Source organism: Hyla sarda, chromosome 6, assembly GCF_029499605.1.
Source record: "Hyla sarda isolate aHylSar1 chromosome 6, aHylSar1.hap1, whole genome shotgun sequence".
Taxonomy (NCBI): domain Eukaryota; kingdom Metazoa; phylum Chordata; class Amphibia; order Anura; family Hylidae; genus Hyla; species Hyla sarda.
The window spans coordinates 244,151,890-244,174,389 of record NC_079194.1 but is presented as its reverse complement, the minus strand read 5'-3'; the positions used below and the strand labels follow the sequence as shown (position 1 = coordinate 244,174,389).

At 41.7% G+C, this 22,500-nt stretch overlaps 1 long non-coding RNA gene across 1 annotated transcript in view; it reads right to left on the bottom strand.

Moving 5' to 3' along the window:
• Positions 1–1,121, bottom strand: part of LOC130276884 (uncharacterized) — a 38,634-nt gene extending 37,513 nt beyond the window's left edge. The window contains exons 1-2 of the long non-coding RNA XR_008845278.1: positions 927–1,121; positions 741–815 (exon numbers count right to left, since the gene is read on the bottom strand). This is a non-coding gene — a long non-coding RNA (uncharacterized LOC130276884). The remainder of the gene's footprint in view (positions 1–740; positions 816–926) is intronic.
• Positions 1,122–22,500: the final 21,379 nt, after the last annotated feature.

Here is a 22,500-nt window from a genome sequence, read left to right as displayed (position 1 = left end):
GCAGCGTTCCTCTCCTTTTTAAGCCTGGATCCCCAAGATATTAGAATACCCCTAATATAGGATTTGTGCGCCTCCCAAACCACTGTTTTAGAAAGACTGGAGTCCGCATTCAATTCAAAATACATCTGGATGTGTTTCTGTACATCCTCCCTCACTCTGCTATCCTCAAGTAAGCTCTCATTTAAACGCCAGCGTGTTTGTGGGTGGGTGCGATCAGGGAGTGAGAGGGACAGAGTGATTGGTGCGTGATCTGATATCGTGATAGGGTCTATACCTGCAGTCGTGAGCATTGGGAGGAGTGTGGAATGGATCAGGAAGTAGTCCAGTCTTTCATAGGCACCTCTGTCCATTTTAAGAACTGTCCAGAGTAGGAGAAAATCCCCACAGCAAATATATGCTGCTCTGGACCGTTGCTAAAATGGACAGAGATGTCAGCAGTGAGCACTGTGGTCATGGTGTCAACAGAGAGCTCTGTGTTCCAAAAAGAAAATAATTTCCTCTGTAGTATTCAGCAGCTAATAAGTACTGGAAGGATTAAGATTTTTTTTAATAGAAGTAATTTACAAATCTAAAATAGACATGTATATTACTAGCACTGGAGTTATTTAATTCTGGCAGCCAATTGGTCGCTAAGAGGGTCCTGGCAAATCCCCCAAAGTACAGATAGGCAATAACAATAAGTATTTGCGACTCAGCGCACAGAAAAAAAATATTTATATAGATGGTGTTAGACAACTTACTGAACAAGTGATGATCAGTTTTATCCTGGGTGTGGGAGTTGATAGTGGAGGATTCAATATTGGTGAGGGACTCCACTGAAAATAGCAAACAAATTATAAATAAATATACTAATAAGCAAACTACTCTATTCGCACAGGTGGTGGCTCATATGTTCAATATGTACACAAGGATTATTTGTCACTTACTTAAAAGTGCTATGTAGGTGTTCTGTAGCAATGTCCAATTATATACTTAGAAGTAGCTTGTCGTTCACAAAAATGCTGATTGTCTTAGGTGTTGCCATGGCAACAAGAGATGCCACATCAAAAGACAGGGGTTAGACATGCCTGTTATACATAGTTCCTTCAGCATAGGCTGCAGATGTTGCTCTACTCTAACAACACCTACATAGGCCCCATGAGGTTCCTGTTATAACACTCAATATAATTAGTAATAACAAGGTGTTAATAGGCATACTTTAAAAAAAATACAGGACTCTATGCTAATGCGGGCATTTCCTTCTGGCAGTTGGCGCAGTGTACAACTGGACTGGAATACCTGTAGTGCTTGTGGTTTGGTGTTGTCCGGCCAGTCCCTCCTTGTTGTACATATGTTTTTGACATTTGTGGTGTTTTATAATGTTTTTCTGTGTTATGTAACTGCATTTATACCAGGTAGGGTTGAGAGCAGAGAGGTTAGCGTGCACAGCCACATAGATATAGCTAGGAACCTTCCAGAGGGAAGGCAGGGTCTGTTTTGGGTCTAATGGGAAAAGTTTCTAATGGGAAAAGTGTCAGTGTATTGAGTTTAGTGTAGGCTCTCCTAGGTAAAGAAGGTGTCTTGTTTCCTTCCTCTCTTCAGGGAGGCTTGCAGGATAGCCTCTCCTCAAGGGGATTATTAATTATATAGAAGAGTTGGAGAGGCTCTTGTCTGACTACCCACCAAATAAACCCGGGCTACCTAATTAGACACTTATACCCAAGGTGTCAGATTGTAGTTAGTCTGTAGAAATATATATATTAGGGCTCAGGGTTTGAGACAACTGGACAGGTTGTGTTTAAAGTAATATTTCAATTTATTGATTGTATATAATGTGACAATTGAATATTAGATAAAATGTAAATAGCAGCAACTGCGTCTCACAGGGCCCTTGTGTAGGCGCAGCACCAACTATTAAGAACTATAGCATATGTATAGTACAGTATATAAAATATAAAAATATATTTGTAAAAAATTATAAAAGATATAAAATAAGAATATAGAGACCACCATAAACATATATATAGAGAGGGATCAGGGTGAAATAAAAGCCATCAAACTATTCCAAGAAGAGTTGTCCATCACTGTTAGGCCGGCCGACAAAGGAGGCGGTATAGTAGTGATGGACACTCCCACATACATGGCTGAATGTATATCACAATTGAATGACACAAACACCTATAGTAAACTCAAAGGGGACCCCACTATAGAATATTTTGAGGAATTGAATACTTTGTGCACTACAGCTAAAGAACAGGGAATCCTCACCAAACAGGAATATGAGTTTATTACTAACACTCCAAAAAGACTTCCAGTTTTTTACACAATCCCCAAGATCAATAAGAATCCCACCAAGCCCCTGGGCCGCCCGATAGTATCGGGTATAGGATCTATCACAGCAAATTTTTCTCAGTACATAGACCAATTCTTGCAACCCTATGTAAAAGAAACAAAATCCTATATATGAGATACCACACAAGTAGTACAAATAGTCGAGGCGATAAGGTGGGATCCATCCTGGATCTTGGGGACACTAGACGTCAGTTCCCTATACACAGTAATTAATCACCAACAAGGAATTGCTGCCATCCAATCCACCCTCACAAAGAAATCCGACTTACATCCAGACCAAATACAGTTCATTATTGATGGTATTCATTTTATATTATCACATAACTATTTCTCATTTGCATCTGACTATTATTTACAGACCAACGGTACGGCCATGGGCACCAGATTTGCCCCCAGCTATGCCAATCTGTTCATGGCAGATTGGGAAGACACCACCATCTATCCACAGCTGGGGACGGATCTGGTGTCCTGGCACCGATATATAGACGAAATTTTTTTCATTTGGCGCGGCTCTACCACAAACTTAGACCTATTCATTAATTCACTCAACAACAATAATTTAAATCTTAAATTCACCCCCAATACCAGCTCTGTTTCAGTAGAATTCTTGGACCTATTAATCACCACTAGCACTGACAGACTCATCTGTAGCACTTTCCACAAACCAGTAGCCAAAAACGGATTTATTCTTTACACCAGTTGCCACTTACCACAGTGGTTGACCAATGTACCAACAAGTCAGTACCGTAGACTAAAACCCAACTGCACACAGAATGAACAATTTGAACTGGAAGCCGCAACTCTCACACAACAATTCCTAGACAAATTATATCCATCAGAAAATTTGACACAATCATTAGAAAAGGTTAGAAACCTAGACCGAACAACCTTCTTTCTCCAAAAAAGCCCAGAAGCTCAAAATACCACCAATATAGACAACTCTAAACTAATCATCCCATATAATACTCAACACCGCAAAATAGCAAACATTATTAAAAAATATTGGCCATTACTCCAACAAGATAAAACAATTGGGAGCCTCATCCCCGAGAAACCTCCCATTATATACACAAAGGCCCCCAATCTCGGCATCAAGATAGCCCCCACTATACGTCCCAATCAAAAACGTACCAAACCAGACTCTACTCTGGTTGACTTAAAAGTTTTTTTTAGATGTGGACAATGTCCGAATTGTAAATCCACGAGATTCGACAAGAGAACCGTGACGGTAAAATCTACAGTAAATGATTACACCTTTACTATTAAAGAATTTTTAAACTGTGCCAGTAAGGGTTATTTATCTAATTGAATGTCCATGTCATAAACAATACATAGGACGCACGTCACGTGCACTTAAAACACGCATTCTGGAGCATCGATACAACATCAAAAAACAAAATGATAAACACCCCTTATCGGCACATTTCAAATCTGTCCACCAAGGTAACCCTAACCTTTTAAGATATACGGCACTACAACTGATACACAAAGATTGGAGGGGAGGGAATTTTATCGGGAAAATGTCTAGGGCAGAATCTCGCAAGATATTCGAATTTGGGTCACTAGCCCCCAAGGGCTTGAATAATGACCTGGAACTGTTCGGCTTTTTGGAATAAAGATGGGTGAGGTCCCTTTGGACGGCCCGTCGGGGTCTGGCTGTACTATCAGCACCCTGACGGACCCTTTATCGGGCCCTTGCCTTTATCCACACAACTCGGGTATTTATATCTCCATTGTATATAACTTTTGTATTCAACCATATCCATATGCCTTATGTACACTATCTAGTCCCTTCTTCTATACTGCAACAGATATACTGACTGTAGGACACTAAGAGTATAGATACTTTTCTTTAAACACCTGGTCTCTAGTAATCCACAATCACCACATTTGCATATTAGGTTTCACCATCACAATTATACTCACAAGCAAAATATATATCCCATTTCACACTACACCAATATTTTAAATATTTGCATTATCATCAATATTTAGACTTTCACATAGTATTCATACTTTTATACAATTGTACACAGATACTATGATTTTATACTTATGGTCAACAATTGGCACACAATGAATTTACTTTATATATCTCAAACATTCCATTCACACAAAAAGACATCACTTTGTAATTCACTCACGTATATTATTTAATACAGGTCTTTTTATTTTATTTTCAATGCATTACACAGCAGACTATATGTAATTCAAGACAGTCCTATTCATTTAGTACTGAGCTCTACTACTTTCATTCATAAATCTAACACCACTATTTTGTTTTGTTTACTTTGTTTACTCTGGATCTGATGTCACTAATTGATAGAGGAGGAGTTAAATGTATAAAATACGATACAGTGACCCCCCATTACACTTATTCTTTGCTGCTGAAGAAAGGACTGAGACAGTCCTGAAACGCGTCCAGCGTCCCCTCAATACCTATTGAGACCACCAGTATTTTTGCCCTACTTAAGTCAATAGCAGTCCGATACCGGACAATAAACTGTCAATCACCCGACACCCGGTGAATGAGACATCCGCGCCTTGCTGCCACGAGGACGCCACCGGCACATATACGTGCGCATCCGCAGAACCGCTGCGACAACACCACCCGCAACCCACCATCTACCAACATCACCACTGTGGGAGACGGCCGAGTCTCCGGTGATGCTGCCGCTTACCAAGACAGCTACTCAGTGCTAATACACTGCAGGATTACACAGCGCATCAGGAGGAGATCGCAGCATCCCCGTGAAGTTCAGCGCATCAGTGTTCGGGAGTGGTGAGATACAAAGTATCATACAAATATGCATGCATATTAACAGTGACTGCACACTAGCTGTTCATGTTGAATATTATCTACAAATATCAAGTTTATCTTCTACTTAAACGTTGAAGTGCTTAAATAGCCGGACTCATCAGAACGGTTGCTACGGGTTACTAACCTTATGGTTGCCATTGGTTACCACAATACCAGAATCGGTCTATATGAGCAGGACTTTTTTATGAGAGGAGATTATTTACCATAGAGGATGGACTAAGACTCTCCCACCCAGATCCCTCTCTATATATATGTTTATGGTGGTCTCTATATTCTTATTTTATATCTTTTATAATTTTTTACAAATATATTTTTATATTTTATATACTGTACTATACATATGCTATAGTTCTTAATAGTTGGTGCTGCGCCTACACAAGGGCCCTGTGAGACGCAGTTGCTGCTATTTACATTTTATCTAATATTCAATTGTCACATTATATACAATCAATAAATTGAAATATTACTTTAAACACAACCTGTCCAGTTGTCTCAAAACCTGAGCCCTAATATATATATTTCTACGGATGATTAATTATGTCAGTGGCAGTTGCTAAGGTGGCACATAGCTTCTACCAAGAATCTCTGAAACCACTTGGGGTCTGTGAACTGTTGCTGCCAAAAATTCCTGTAGACCTAAAGTCCTGATCCTGGATAGTCCCAATCTGCTGGTAGGCTGGATTATTTTGCTTCACCCCCCCTTTGCTGAGAAAAACATTGCTTGGAAGACAAATAAACATTGAATGTCACGTCTGAGCTCTACCAGGACTCAGTAGGGAACACAAAGCGACTAGGCACAACAGAAGGCTGGAGTAAAAAGAGCACACTCCATGTACTCTAGTCCACACCAGCTTTACAGGTTACCTTCCTCCAGCTATAACCTGCCTGTTTAAAATGTGTGCCTCTTTTATGTAAAGAACCTGGGAACTGTTTGGAGCTGCATTTTATATCATCAGCCCAAACTCAACAGAGAATGGGCCGTGGGAAGAACTACATGGACCATAACCTACAGTGCAGCCCCCTGTCACCTGTGCTAGTTCAAGGCTAGTGAGGAGTCCCCTGTAGAAGTCATCAAGCCATAGTGACTGGAGATACAATCTGTGACTGGTATCATGGCTACAAGTCTTAGGTCTTCCCCCAAGCCTTTCTCCCTATTGCACAGTCTGCGCTCCCTCTAGGCTGCGGTTTTGGCAACTGGGAACTCTCACTTTTGCTGTCAGCTACTATGAAAGGATACAATCATACGAATGCACATTGCAACCCACCAGTCCACAAATTCTTGGCCCCAACAGAGAAAAATTATCTAAAAGTAAAGCACAGCATATACAGTGCCTTGCAAAAGGACAATGGGAGAAAATGACAAAAAAAAGTCAATGTGCATAACTATTCACCCCCCTAAAGTCAATACTTTGTAGAGCCACCTTTTGCGGCAATCACAGCTCCAAGTTGCTTTGGATAAGTCTCTATGAGCTTGCCACATCTTACCACTGGGATTTTTTCCAATTCCTCTTTGCAAAACTGCTCCAGCTCCTTCAAGTTGGATGGTTTGCGCTTGTGAAGAGCAATCTTTAAGTCTGACAACAGATTTGATGATTGGAGTGAGATCTGGGCTTTGACAAGGCATTCCAACACATTAACATGTTTCCCCTTAGCCCCTTAAGGACTAAGCCCATTTTCACCTTAAGGACTCGAAACTATTTCATTTTTGCACTTTAGTTTTTTCCTTCTCACCTTCTAAAAATCATAACACGTTCAATTTTGCACCTACAGACCTATATAAGGGCTTGTATTTTGCATCAGCAATTGCACTTTTTAATGACATTGCTTATTTTATAACATAATCTGTGGCAAAACAAGAAAAAAAAGAAATTATTTGTGGGATGAAATAAAAAAAAAACATGCCATTTTGCTACTTTTTAGGGCTTCCGTTTCTACGCAGAGCACTTTTCGTAGAAATGACACCTTTCCTTTATTCTGTAGGTCCATACGGTTACAGGGATACCCAATTTATATAGGTTTTATTTATTTTACTCCTTTAAAAAAAAATTATAACTACATGAACCAAAATTGGTACTGTATATACTCGAGTATAAGCCGAGTATTTCAGCATGATTTTTCGTGCTGAAAACGCTCCCCCCCGGCTTTTACTCAAGTGAACTCTCCGCCTGTCAATCCCTTCATCAGTGGTCTTCAACCTACGGACCTCCAGATGTTGCAAAACTACAACTCCCAGCCGATGGCTGTCCGGGCATGCTGGGTGTTGTAGTTTTGAAACCTCTGTAGGTCCTCAGGTTGAAGACCACTGCTGCCTTCGTCATCATCCAGCCCCCCCCCCCCCCTTTTGTTTTGTACTCACCTCCCCTCGACGGGACGTTGAGGTGAGCTGGTTAGGGCAATCTATGCTGCAGGGACCGTCCGGTGGAGATGGTTAGTCATTGCGGGCTGTCCATTTTCACTGAGGGGGCTCTTCTCCATGCTTCGGCCCCGGAGTAGTGATGTTGCCTTGACGACGACGCACAGGGACGTTCATGCACAACGTCGCTGTACGTTGTCGTCAAGGCAACGTCACTACTCCGGGCCTGGGGCCGAAGTACGGAGAAGAGGCCCCCCCCGGTGAAAATGGACAGCCCGCAGCGACTAACCATCCCCACCGGACGGTCCCTGCCGCATAGATGGCACGGACCAGCTCACCCTAACGTCCCGCCGAGGGGAGGTGAGTACAAAACAAAAGGGGGGGGGCTGGATGATGACGAAGGCAGCAGTGGTCTTCGACCTGTGGACCTCTATAGGTTTCAAAAATACAACACCCAGCATGCCGATGGCTGTCCGGGCATGCTGGGAGTTGTAGTTTTGAAACCTCTGGAGGTCCGCAGGCTGAAGACCACTGATGAAGGGATTAACAGACGGTGGTGATGAAGGGGGGGGGATGATGACGAAGGCCGCCGAAGTTTCAAAACTACAACTCCCAGCATGCCTGGACAGCCAATGGCTGTCCGGGCATGCTGGGAATTGTAGTTTTGCAACATATGGAGGTCTGCAGGTTGAAGACCACTGATGAAGGGATTGACAGGGGGTGATGATGACGGGGGTCTGGATGATGATGGGGGTCTTGATGATTACATGGGGGCAATGATGTATTTCCCACCCTAGGCTTTTAGTCTAGTCAATAACTTTTCCTGTTTTTTTTTAGGTAAAATTAGGGGCTTCGGCTTATATTTGGGTCGGCTTATACTCATGTATATATGGTATGTTTAAAAATGCCATCTTCTGACCCCTAAAACTTTTTTATTTTCCCGCGTCTTTATGAGAGCAATTTTTTTGCGCTATGGTCTGCGCCGTGGTTTGTACCATTTTTGTTTTGATGGGACTTTTTTGATCACTTTTTATTAATAATTTTATGGTATATGAAGTGACCAAAAATGCCCAATTTTGGATTTTGGTATTTTTTTACGTGTAAGACATCAACCATGCGGCTTAGCTAACCTTATATTTGAATAGTTCGGACATTTACGCACATGGTGGTACCACATATGATTTTTTTTCATTACATTATTTTATTTTTTTTTTAAATAGGAAAAGGGGGGTGATTCAAACTTTTATTGGGGGGGGGGCTAATTGACATTTATTCTCATTTTTTATAAACACTTTTTACTTTTTTTAGCCCCACAGGGGGCTATACCATGCAATCTTTTGATTGCATACACTGATATGTATGCAATCAAATGTATGTAAGCAAATGTATGCAATATGCCATAGCATAGCATTGATCAGTGTTATCTGTGCTTTGCTGCTCCAGCCTGCTGGGCAGGCTTGGAGCAGTAGATCACCGATCAGACAACAAGGAGGCAGGTGAGGACCCCCCTGTCGTCCAGTAAGCTGATTGGGACATCACGATTCTGTCGCTCCGCTGAGCTGCCGGGATAGTTTAACTTTCACTTTAGATGCCGCAATCAACTTTTATTGCGGTGTTTAAAGGGTTAATGCCAGCCATCGGGGCGATTGGCAGTGCCCAGCATTAATCCTGGGTCCTGGCTACTGATAGCAGTCGGGACCCACAGGGTTTGAAGTGTTGTCCGCTGGTGAGAACGCTTTAAACCCTGGTAATGAGACTCAGGATGTACAGGTGCGCCCTGCATCCTTAAATGGTTAAACCACTTATGTGTTGCTTTAGCAGTGTGTTTGGGGTCATTGTCCTGCTGGAAGAGGAACCTCCTTCCCAGCCTCAAATCATGCATAGAGTGGTACATGTTTTGCTCAAGAATATCCCTGTATTTAGCACCATCCATCTTTCCCTCAACTCTGACCAGTTTACCAGGGTGTTCTTTGAGTCATGTGATATGTTGGGTTTGCGCCAACATTTTCTTTAATGGCCGAAAAGTTTAATTTTAGTCTCATCAGACCAGAGCACCTTCCTCCATACATTTTGGGAGTCTCCCACATGCCTTTTTGCAAACTCAAAACGTGGCTTTTTGTTTTTAGCTGAAAGTAATGGCTTTCTTCTGGCCACTCTGCCATACAGCCCAACTCTATGGAGCGCACAGCTTATTGTCATTCTCTGTACAGATACTCCAGTCTCTGCTTTGAAACTCTGCAGCTCATCCAGGGTTACCTTAGGTCTCTGTGCTGCCTCTCTGATTGATGCCCTCCTTGCCCGTCCATCAGTTTTGGTGGGCGGCCGTCTCTTGGCAAGTTTGCGGTTGTGCTATGTTCTTTCCATTTGGTTAAGATAGATTTGATGGTGCTCCTGGGGATCATCAAAGATTTGGATATTTTTTTATACCCTATCCCTGACGTGTTCTTCTCAACAACATTGTTCCTTACTTGTTTGGAGAGTTCCTTGGTCTTCATGGCAGTGTTTGGTTACTGATGCCTCTTGCTCAGGTGTTGCAGCCTCTGGGGCCTTTGAAAAAAGTTGTGCATATGTAATGACACATCATGTGACACTTAGAGTGCACATAAGTTTACTAATTATGTTACTTCTGAAGGTAATTGGTTGCACCAGAGCTTTTTATGGACTTTTTAAGAGCTTTTTAAGGCTGCTTTTAGACCACGTTTTCAGCCTACAGCTGCTGGATCCGGCTGGGGAAAACCATACGCTTCCGTACCCCAGCCGGACCGATGCTGAAATCCATTGACTTTAATGAGCCGACTGGAGTCACCATTTGAATCCAGTCGGCTAATTTTCGATCCGTATCCAGTTTTCTGACTGGACCTGAAACCATAGTATACGATCACAAAACCGGATATGAGGCAGAAATGAGCTGACCGGAGTCAAATGGTGACTTCGGTCGGCTCATTGAATTCAATGGATTTCAGGGTCGGTCGGCGATTTCAGCGCCCCCCCCCCCCCCCCCCAAGCCGTAGGCTGAAAATTGTTTCTATTTCTGGACAATAGTTTTATTTATATATTTTTATCATTTCACTACACCAACTTAGACTATTGTGTTCTGATCTATCACATAAAATTCAGATTAACAAAACATTGACCTTAAGGCTGTAATGTACCAAAACACGAAAAAAAAGTCAAGGGGGAGGTGAATACTTTTGCAAGGCACTGTACATTGTATTTACAACAATAAAGAATAACAATAACAATGCAACCAAAAATTCTGGAAGTGATATACTTTTTTTTATAAAAGGTAGGGACAGTGTTCACCCCTCTGTACATAACTATAAGTATTCTATAGACTGACAGTCAAATTGCCATCTTTATGGACTACAGATATACAGTGGGGATCAAAAGTTTGGGCCCCCCAGGTAAACATTTGTATTAATGTGCATAAAGAAGCAAAGAAAAGATGGAAAAATCTCCAAAAGGCATCAAAGTACAGATTTGACATTCTTATATGCCAACAAAAGTTAGATTTTATTTCCATAATTTACACTTTCAAAATAACAGAAAACAAAAAAATGGCATCTGCAAAAGTTTGGGCACCCTGCAGAGTTAATATCTTGTACTGCCCTCTTTGGCAAGTATCACAGCTTGTAAACGCTTTTTGTAGCCAGCCAAGAGTCTTTCAATTCTTGTTTGAGGTACCATTGGCCATTCATCCTTACAAAAGTCTTCCAGTTCTTTGAGATTTCTGGGCTGTCTGTCGTACACTGCTCTTTTAAGGTCTATCCATAGATTTCGAGGTGTGTTTAGGATCATTATCCATTTGTAGAAGCCACCCTCTCTATAACTTCAGCTTTTTCACAGGTGGCATCAAGTTAGCATCCAAAATTTGCTGAAATTTTATTGAATGCATTTTCCCTTCTACTTGTGAGATGTTCCCTGTGCCACTGGCTGCAATATAACCCCAAAGCATGATTGATCCACCCCCATGCTTAACAGTTGGACAGAGGTTCTTTTCATTAAATTCTGTTCCCCTTCTTCTCCAAACATACCTTTGCTCATTCTGGCCAAAAAGTTCAATTTTAACGTCATCGGTCCACAGAACTTGTTTCCAAAATGCATCAGGCTTGTCTATATGTTCATTTGCAAAGTTCAAACGCTGATTTTTGTGGTGAGGACGTAGAAGAAGTTTTCTTCTGATGACTCTTCCAAGAAGACTATATTTGTACAAGTATCTCTTTATAGTGGAATAGTGTACCACAACTCCAGTGTCTGCCAGATCTTTCTGGAGGGATTGTGTGGTTAAACATGGGTTTTGAATAGTTTTTCTCACAATCCTATGAGCTGTTCTGTTTGATATTTTTCTTGGTCTTCCAGATCTTGCTTTAACTTCCACTGTTCCTGATGACAGCCATTTATTAATTACATTTCGAACAGAGGGTATTGACATCTGAAAATGTTTTGCTATCTTCTTATAGCCTTCTCCAGCTTTGTGAGAGTCAACTATTTTCAGTTTCAGATTTCTGGACAACTGCTTAGAAGAACCCATGGTGCTTATTGTTGGGGCAAGGTCAGATGAGTCTGGGCATTTAAAACCTTTAATATTGACATCACCTGGTCTTCCCAGATGATGATTGAGAACAATCCATGACACTGGCAGGTCTCAGCTTTGCAAAGGTGCAGTGCATGCTATAAATTCTGCAGGGTGCCCAAAATTTTGCAGACACAATTTTTTTGTTTTCTGCTATTTTGAAAGTGTAAATGATGGAAATAAAATCTAACTTTTGTTGATATATTATAAGAATGTCAAATCTGTAATTTGATGCCTTTTGGAGATTTTTCCATCTTTCCTTGGCTTCTTTATGCACATTAATACAAATGTTTACCTGGGGTGCCCAAACTTTTGATCCCCACTGTGTGTGTATATATATATATATATATATATATATATATATATATATATATATATATAATCCTCCAAATAAGCAAACCAGAATCGATTTATTCATCGGTTTACATGCCAAGTTGACAAATAATTTTTTTAGCCATTGTAAATATCTGGTTAAATTTATAAATCTCTAGGAAAATAATTAACCAGAATCTATTATCCCTAGAAAAATAAAGTGCAACATATTCCAGGAAAATCTGGATTAGCAATGCTTCATCTTTCCTAGTCGTTTGAATTCTGAGAGTTGCTTCAATAGGAAAAATATATTTATTTTATTAAATAAATCTCTGCCTACCCTCCCCCCATCAACAAAAAAGATGTTTGCTTTAGTAAGTTGTTTTCTTGTATCAGGGAGAAGTCCATGTGGAGGTGCTCGACAGCAGTAGGGTTTTGTCAGTGTGTCTACCTTTCCATTAAAGTAACTATGATATTGTTTCAACTTTTTCTGCATTTTGAAGTTTACGCTATGATTACATGACAGGATCTGCTGCATATTATGATGCATGTTTTCTTTTGCTGAGTCAATGGAGAAGCAGTGTGCATGCTCTATGTATCTAAGGATCATAGCCCAGTTCTGAATTTGGAAATGTTTGGAAGTCCTGTTGACTAGGGATGAGCGAATCGAATCTGACAAATCCGAATTTGTTACGAATTTCAGGAAAAATTTGATTGACAACGAATGTGAATATCACCGGGGTTCGATTGCGCGAATCACTTCCTTAAATTCCTTTTAAGTGCGGTCCAGGCTCCCGGGCATCTAAAATGGCGGATCCACATATGAGGACAAAAACAAGGAATCCTGGGAAGGTGGGAAAAGGGTCGGTGGGATGACCCTGAATCACATGCAGGATACAGCCAGCCACCCCTGTGATGTAACAGCCCTATATAATCGGCAGCCATCTTGCGGCCAGTCACTTCAGCCTTTTTATTTCAGAGAGAGAGAGAGAAGAACGAGAGAGAAGAACAGAGAGCAGTGTGTGTCGCACAGAAAAGCATTTTTACAGCAGTGATTCACCTCCCAGTAACATCAGCATTCTATTACAGAGAGAGAGGGACAGACAGCAGTGTGTGTGTCGCACAGAAAAGCATTTTTACAGCAGCGATTCACCTCCCAGTAACATCAGTGTTCTATTACAGAGAGAGAGGGACAGACAGCAGTGTGTGTGTCGCACAGAAAAGCATTTTTACAACAGCGATTCACCTCCCAGTAACATCAGCGTTCTATTACAGAGAGAGAGGGACAGACAGCAGTGTGTGTTGCACAGAAAAGCATTTTTACAGCAGCGATTCACCTCCCAGTAACATCAGCATTCTATTACAGAGAGAGAGGGACAGACAGCAGTGTGTGTGTCGCACAGAAAAGCATTTTTACAGCAGCGATTCACCTCCCAGTCCCATCAGCGTTCTATTGCAGAGAGAGAGGGGGACAGAGAGCTGCGTGTCGCACAGAAAAGCCTTTTTACAGCAGCGATTCACCTCCCAGTCACATCAGCGTTCTATTGCAGAGAGAGAGGGACAGAGAGCAGTGTGTGTTGCACAGAAAAGCATTTTTACAGCAGTGATTCACCTCCCAGTCACATCAGCGTTCTATTGCAAAGAGAGAGGGACGGAGAGCAGTGTGTTGCACAGAAAAGCTTTTTTACAGTAGCGATTCACCTCAATCCCAAATCCAGCCTAGAAGCACTGATAGGGAAGGGAGTGAGATTGAGTGTAGTTTTGGGTGTAGTGCAATTTTGGGTGTAGTGCACATCGTGTGCTGCAGCACTGGTGTACAACAACTGAAAAGCTAATAGTAGCCAGCCAGTTAGGGTGAGCAGAGCACTAAAACGTATTGTCCTCTATTAAGTGTAACCTGTGCGTACATCTACGTGGTGTACCATTTTGTTTCTGTTAAAGTCTTAAGGGCATAGATACTGTGAAAGGCCAGGAAAATGTACACACCTGCTGGTGTTGTAGACAAATACTGTTTTAAGTGTACTCGAGCACATTGTCTTCCCCTCATAAATGCATATAACATGAGTACATCTAAGTGGTGTACCATTTTGTTCCTGTTAAATTCTTAAAGGAAAACTGTCAGCTTGCTCCCCCCACACTAACCAGTGGTACTGGATGGTAGTGTGGGGGACACTGATCAGTTTGATGCTTACCGTGCCCGAATCCGCTGCGCCGTTCGGCCGTTATCTTCTATTCTCGGTATATGATAATTAGGTGCTAACTTGCACCGGCCGGGCTAACTGGCACTCTGATGTCACCGTTTCTGACCGCAGCGCCGCCCAGCTCATCAATATTCCTCCCCTCTCAGTTCATTACAGAGCAGAGAGAAGAGGGAGAGGTGGACGGAGGGGAGGAATATTGATGAGCTGTGCGGCCAGAAACGCTGACGTCAGAGTGCAAGTTAGTCCGGCCGATGCAAGTTATCACCTAATTAGCATATACCGCAAATAGAATATAATGGCAGAACTGCGTGGCGGATCTGGGTAGGTAAGCATCAAACTGATCAGCGTCCCCCGCACTACCAGCCAGTACCGCTGGTTAGTGCGGGGGGAGCAAGCTGACAGTTTTCCTTTAAAGGCATAGATACAGTGAAAGGCCAGGCAAAAGTACACACCTGCTGGTGTTGTAGACAAATACTGTTTTGAGCGTACTGGAGCGCATTGACCTCCCCTCATAAGTGCATACCAAATACATACATCTAAGTTGTGTACAATTTTGTTCCTGTTAAAGTCTTAAGGGCCTAGATACTGTGAAAAGCCAGGCAAAAGTACAGACCTGCTGGTGTTGTAGACAAATACTGTTTGAGCGGACTGGAGCGCATTGTCTTCCCCTCATAAGTGCATACCACATATGTACATCTAAGTGGTGTACGATTTTGTTCCTGTCAAAGTCTTAAGGGCCTAGATACTGTGAAAGTCCAGCCAAAAGTACACACCTGCTGGTGTTGTAGACAAATACTGTTTTAAGTGTAGTGGAGCGTATTGTACTCCCCTCATATACACACTAAGTATGTCAGGCAGAGAAGTGTCAGGATGTGCACAGAGGAGTGGCAGAGGCCTAAATTCATCAGGAAGAGGTCACAGCAGACTAGGGGCGAGTGGCAGCATATTATTAAAAGTTTTACTTAATGCATATCCTCAATACTTACTTGTGCACAGTAACACTTTTACAAAAGAGACTGTTTTATTCTGCCTACCTGCCTCAGCTACTATTCTGATCCTGTCACCCGCCTGATGCCACACATCTGATGCCAAGTTCTCCTTTTTTCCCCCACCTTCATCACCGGGTTCTGGTATTGCCACCCACCGCACCACTCAGTCACTGGGTCACTTTCAGTACTTTTGATGATGCTGCTGCCATCTTCAGGCTGTGTCATTCAGCCACTATATGTTCTCCTCATGCTGCCGCCAACTCTAGGCTTTGTCTTTAAGCCACTATATGGTCTCCTCATGCTGCCGCCAACTCCTGGCTGTGTCATTCTGCCACTATATGTTCTCCTCATGCTGCCACCAACTCCAGGCTGTGTCATTCTGCCATTATATGTTCTCCTCATGCTGTCGCCAACTCCAGGCTGTTGTCATTCAGCGACTATTTGTTCTCCTCATGCTGCCTCTAACTCCAGGCTGTGTCATTAAGCCACTATATGGTTTCCTCATGCTGCCGCCAACTCCAGGTTGTGTCATTCAGCCACTATATGTTCTCCTCATGTTGCTGCCATCTCTATGCTGTGTCACTCAGGCACTATATGGTCTCCTCATGCTGCCGCCACCTCCACGCTGTGTCATTCAGCCACTATATGGTCTCCTCATGCTGCCGCCAACTCCAGGCTGTGCCATTCAGCCACTATATGTTCTCCTCATGCTGCTGCTACCTCCACGTTGTGTCATTCAGCCACTATATGGTCTCTTCAAGCTGCTGCCACCTCCAGGCTCTGTCATTGTGCCACTCTGCAACAGTGATTCTCATAGTGACATCTCTGATCTGCATGTCATACTGAATAACAGCATTATTTCACTGACCCAGTACACACCCTATGCATGTTACAGCAAGGCAAAGTGTTCTACACCCCTATTGAGGCTCTCTGTAGACCAAAAATTGCCGTTTTTAATATTGATTCGCCGCGAATAAATGTGGACCGAAATTATTTTTCTTTTGAAAATTCGGTGACTCGGCAAATGGAATTTAAAATAAATTTGCTCATTTCTACTGTAGACGAATGAGCCTTTACACTGCCATTCCAATAGATCCCATTGATTTTAATGGAGTCATAGTACTTGTGATGACAAGAATAGCTATACCAACTGTACATCCTGGTGTCCTGTTACTTAACGCACCAGGACTTACGTTTGCGTCCAATACATGACACAAGCATCGGAGCGGTGCTCGCTTCATGTGCTGCAGATCCCGGCTGCTACAACATATAAAAAAGTTTTTGAATCTAACAGTGCCCATTGAAGAGTAGGTTTGGGTAAAGTACAATATTCACAGAGTTTCTGCCATAATGATATAATGATATATCTTAAGTGAGTATAAAACATTATAAGAGAAGAATACAATGTAAGGTGGCTTGGTAATTGGTGTATTTTTTACTTAAAGCGCAACTGTCATGAAATCTTGGTGCAATAACCTGCACACAGCCTTTGTACTGTGTGCAGATGGTGGGTATAGCAATGTTTTTATCTGATATTTGCAGGCCTTCATGATGTCAAAAATGCTTTCAATCAAAGCCACTGATGGTCGGATAGGCGTGGCACGGGGTACGCGATGCCCCGCCACCACGCCCACCCCCACGCCTACCCAGTATGTCAGCGCTGGGACCGCTGTGTGATTGACACAAAGGTCCCAGCACATGCACCCTTAAGCTAATCTAACGTGCGCACCACTGTGTGTCATCAAGCAAGCGCTCGCTCCCCAGTGAGTGCTCGCTCCCGCCGCCGTCTTCCTCCTCAGTGCGCCTGCACAGAGCAGGGCGCAATCAGGTTAGTTATCGATACTAGGTGCAGAGAGGAAGCGTGCTCTCTGCACCTAGCACTGCGCAGGCGCACTGAGGAGGAAGACGGTGGCGGGTGTCAGTTCTCTCTGGGGGAGCGAGCGCTTGCTGGATGACACAGCGGCGCACGTTAGATTAGCTGAAGGGCGCATGCGCTGGGACTTGTGTGTCAAGCACACAGCGCTCCCAGCGCTGACATACTGGGTAGGCATGGGGGTGGGCGTATCTTGCTCCACGCCTATCCGTCCGTCAGTGGCTTTCATTAAAATCATTTTTCGGCATCATGAAAGCCTGCACATATCAGGTAAAAACATTGCTGTACCCACCACCTGCCCACAGTACAAAGGCTGTGTGCAGGTTATTGCACCCAGATTTCTTGACAGTTGCGCTTAAAATTTTAGTAAAACTGCTGTAGTTTGTTCTACCAGTCTCATGTCTTTATAGTAGGGGGGGGGGATAGGTCAGGCCAAAGAATATCACTTCTCCCTTTAGTCATTATTACTTTATTACTTCAGTATATCATAGGAGATAGAAAACGGCACTCACCATCTGTGCAGTAAAATCTTCAATCTTTCTTTCGTCATTAAAACGTAGTATTTCATGTCGGCAGACTAGCCGGGAGAGAGGAATGAGAGGAGACAGCGGTAGCGACTTCGCGCTCGTGCTGCGCTTCGTTAGGCCATGATATACTGATGTTTCGGACTAGTATACTTTCCACACATTGGACCGTATACTGCTTTTTAAACAAAGCACACCTGTCATACCTGCAGCCACAAGGTATTGGTAATAGCCGGTTTCCTCCACTGTTATACCACTTAATTTATTACTTTGTGGTGTCACTCAAACCATTAGGTGTACCCCTAGTTTACATTAGTGAAAACTCTTTTAATAATAATCTTTATTTATATATCACCAACATATTCTTTACATGACGTGGACAGAGCTTATCTATGTGGAGCTAATGCAGTAATATAATATCCTTAGCTGACGAAGGTTTATGTTAGCAGTGTCTTAGAATAAAGAATAGTACTTAACAGACAAGAATTGAGGAATACAATCTCTACATTAGAAGATTAATAGCTAGGCGCAGGCATATCAGTAACCGACAGAAGCGGCGTCAGTCATGTGTACCACGTCCCTTTCCCTTGTTAAGTGTTTTCCCCCACATTCTTCTTAAAAAAAAAAAAATGATGACAAAATGACCTAATTTCCTCCACACCCTCACAATTATGTTAAAAATAGGCGTTGTCTGAAAAAAAAGCATGGATAGCTCGATGTCATTTTTAGCATGGGCTGCAAGTTCTAGGAATTGCTGAGGATGATCTTGACAAGGGCAGCAAAGGGTTTGCAGTGAACAAAGGCCTGCAGTCAAAATGGTTTTCATTAGGTTCATTTATTTATTTTCTTTTCCTTTTTTTAAGTACACAGCGTCCGATAATAGATGACTCAAGGGCTTGCTGATGAATTGTTCCCTTTAACCCTCTTACATTCTGTAGCCTTAAAAGCAGTGGTGAAAAAAAAAATCTGTCCACAATTTCCCTTTGTGCAACAAAAAAAAATTGCAAAAAACAATTATCCATTGTTAAGAAGACATTACATGTAAGTGACAACTAGAAATAACACAACATACAATGTGAAACACAGTGCATAAGGCAAGCTATCTATTTGTAGTTCCATTCTTTGGGGCAGATTTTTCAAAGTATCTTAAATTACATTTTTTTTTATGTGGTGTTTGCATTGACAGACATATTCATGAAGCCCCTACCCCCCTGGCTTTATTGACGTGTCTAGACAGGTAAACCCGACATCCATAAATAACTCTGAAGCCCTAAAGATTTGTACTTGCCAGATAAATGTCAGGGTTCTCACTAGTGTTGCTAGCAATGCAAATTTTATTCGCAAATATCGCATATTCGCGAATTTGCGAATATTCGCGAATTTAGCACTATATATTCGCAATAATTTTTTTTCACAGTACACATCACAGTGATCATCCCTCTTTGCTTCCAGCTTGTGTGGTATAAAGAAGGCTCTAATACTACTGTGTGAGACTGGCGTACGAATTTTCGCATATGATAATTTTCGCATATGGTAATTTTCGCATATACTAATTTTCGCATATGTGAATTTTCGCTTATGCTAATTTCCGCATATGCGAATTTCCGTCTATGCTTATTTTCGCATATGCAAATTTTCGCATATGCGAAAATAAACGCGGATATTACAAATATGCGAATTTAGCGAATATATGACGAATATTCGTCCATATATTCGCTAAATATCGCAAATTCGAGTATGGCCTATGCCGCTCAACACTAGTTCTCATCTTTCTCTGCTCTACTAACTGTTTCTTACTATGCCTCAGCTACTTAACTGCTGATACTAAGGCCAACTTCTCATGTCCCTGGCCACCTGCTTATCAGCCTGTCATTCCCTGCTGGGCCCTGGCTATTTAACCTGCTACAGTTCAGAATGTCTCTGCTCTTGCATGGTTTCTGATAAGTGCTTCTCTTATGTTCCTGATTTTTATTCAGTGAATGACTCTGGCCTAGCTGACATCTACTCTGGTTACTGATCCTGGTTCTAACTTTTGACTATGCTGCTTTCCGGTATCCTATTCTTGGGTGTCTTTGAGTACCTGCTTTAGCTTCTAAATCTATGGCTGTGGGTTTGACCAAGTCCCTGGTTTCCATTATTGTTTATTATTTATGTATTTTTATTATTTTAATTAAGTTGTGTTTTATACCTGGTTTTGTTGTAACTGACAAACAATGATGCAGAGGTTTTATAAATATTGCCTGAATTTAATATTTTTCAGTGTAATAACCACTCTAGAAAACTAGCTTAACCCCTTCCTGTCAACCCCCACAATTCCTCACCTTTTAAGTACCTGGTCTAGGTGAAGGTGTATGAAGCGCACTCACAAGCTGAGCATGCTTTATATCCAGTAAGTACCGTCTATTATCAGCAGACCACAGATGCCCGGCATTAGCCCTTTAGATGCCACAATCAAAGATGATTGTAACATCTAAAAAGTTTTTAAAATGTTGATATCAAATACGTTTTTTTATTTATTTTTTACATTTTTTATTTGGAAAATGGAGAGTTACATTTTATTTGGGTTAGGCATATTTAAAAAAAAAACATGTTTTACTTTTTCTTAACACTGTTTTAGCCCTGTAGAGGCCTCTCATAAGCATTTTTCAGCTGGCTTATAGATTAATGTATCTATAAGCCAGCTGATCTGTGTGATCAGCATTCTATTGCACTATTTGATCTGCTTTTTACTAGTAATAGTTTTAAGTTGGGAATAATAGGGTTCCTACATGCCCAGAATTTCAAGGCTTAGTGCTAGCTCAAGAGAAGCATAGAGAGCGTAGGCAACTTTCGGCACTGCAGATGTTTTGGACTACATCTCCCATCTTACAGTCAAAATACTGCCAAAGCATCATGGGAGATGTAGTCCAAAACATCTGCAGTGCCGAAGGTTGCCTATGCCTGATCTACACAGCAGGCTCCTTCCAAAAATGAGGTCACCTTATCATGGTTGGACGGTACACACTTTTTGACCTAAAGGGAAACTAACAACCTCTATCTTTTCTCTATAGCAGTATTTCAGTTTAAAGTCTGTGCTGTGTGTGCTGCTTAAAAGCTATACCTTACATGCAGGGAGAGACCACTAAGATACCACTAGAAAAGCAGCAAATGTATAGACGAGTAAATGTTTTTAAATTATTTATTTATTTATTTGTCATAAAATCCATAGGTTGTATGTGTGAGTGCAAACTTAATTTATATTTATTACTTACAAACTTTCATAGATTTTGTCTTCATTCTTCATATAATGTCTTCAAAGAGTACTTGTCATGTCACACTTAACCCCTTAAGGACTCAGGGTTTTTCAGTTTTTGCACTTTCGTTTTTTCCTCCTTACCTTTTAAAAATCATAACCCTTTCAATTTTCCACCTAAAAATCCATATTATGGCATATTTTTTGCATCACCAATTCTACTTTGCAGTGACATTAGTCATTTTACCCAAAAATTCATGGCAAAACGGGAAAAAAAATAATTGTGCGACAAAATAGACGGAAAACGCCATTTTGTAAATTTTGGGGGCTTCCGTTTCTACGCAGTGCATATTTCGGTAAAAATGACACCTTATCATTATTCTGTAGGTCCATACGGTTAAAATGGTACCCTACTTATATAGGTTTCATTTTGTCGTACTTCTGGAAAAAATCATAACTAAATGCAGGAAAATGTATACGTTTAAAAATGTCCTCTTCTGACCTCTATAACTTTTTTATTTTTCCACAGGATGGTATGAGGACTCATTTTTTGCGCCTTGATCTGAAGTTTTTATCGGTACCATTTTTGTTTTGATCGGACTTTTTGATCACTTTTTATAAATTTTTTAATGGTATAAAAAGTGACCAAAAATACGCTTTTTGGGACTTTGGAATTTTTTTTACGTGTACGCCATTGACCATGCGGCTTAATTAACAATATATTTTTATAGTTCGGACATTTACGCTCGCGGCGATACCACATATGTTTATTTTTATTTACACAGTTTAATTTTTTTTATGGGAAAAGGGGGGTGATTCAAACTTTTATTAGGGAAGGGGTTAAATGACCTTTGTTAACACTTTTTTAACTTTTTTTTTTTGCAGTGTTATAGCTCCCATAGGGCCCTATAACACTGCACACACTGCTCTCTCATGCTGATCACTGGCGTCTCAGGCATGGAGCAGTCATTCGTTGATCGGACACAGTGGAGACAGATAAGGGCCCTCCAGGTTTCCTGTAAGCTGTTCGGGATGCCGCGATTTCACCACGGTGGTCCCGAACAGCCCGACTGAGCAGCCGGGTTACTTTCACTTTCACTTCAGAGGCGGCAGTCAGCTTTGATCGCCGCGTCTGAAGGGTTAATACAGGGCATCACCGCGATCGGTGATGTCCTGTATTAGCCGCTGGTCCCGGCCATTGATAGCCACCGGTACCGACCCGATATGATGCGGTGACACCGCGTGACCCTGCGGCATATCGCGGGAGCCGACGGAGGACGTAAATATACGT